We start from the raw sequence: 570 nt of genomic DNA, 5'->3' as shown, positions 1-570 counted from the left end.
CTGCCATTTTTAAAAACTAGTTAGCGATGTGTGCATAACCACACCTCCACACCCAGGCAGTGAAGCTGAGAGGAGGGACAGGCTGCTGCTGTGTTTTTGGCTTGCCTCCTCTTTAAACAATTTGTCCTGTCAGGGGGAAGGGCTTTGGGGCAGTTTCATTATGCTCTTGTAAACATAAGACCCTGGTTAGACATGTCAGTCAGGACATTCTTGGATATAATATTGTGATTAGAGTGTTTCTCTGATAGTATATCTATATATCTAATTCCAAAGATGCCCCCTGTGTGCGGATACCTAAATCCACGCATCGGGGGCACCTGGGGGGGAAGGAGAGTTTTGTGCATACTTGGTACGGTCCCCAGGTGTGCACAAAAATCTTAAAACCTGAAAAAAATATCGGGGGGATACTTAAATCCCCCCAAAAGTAACAGAGCATCCCCTGCGCCTGTGCCAGAGGCAGGGGGCGGGAAGGGCAGCGAGGCCTGAGCAGCGGGAGGCGGGAAGGGCAGCAAGGCCTGAGTGGCTTGCCGCTTGGGCCTCGCTTCGAAGCCGGGGGGGAAGGGAAGGGGG

The sequence above is a fragment of the Gekko japonicus genome, unplaced genomic scaffold (assembly GCF_001447785.1).
Source record: "Gekko japonicus isolate JY-2015 unplaced genomic scaffold, Gekko_japonicus_V1.1 scaffold94, whole genome shotgun sequence".
In the NCBI taxonomy this organism is placed as follows: domain Eukaryota; kingdom Metazoa; phylum Chordata; class Lepidosauria; order Squamata; family Gekkonidae; genus Gekko; species Gekko japonicus.
This window is presented reverse-complemented; position numbering follows the sequence as displayed.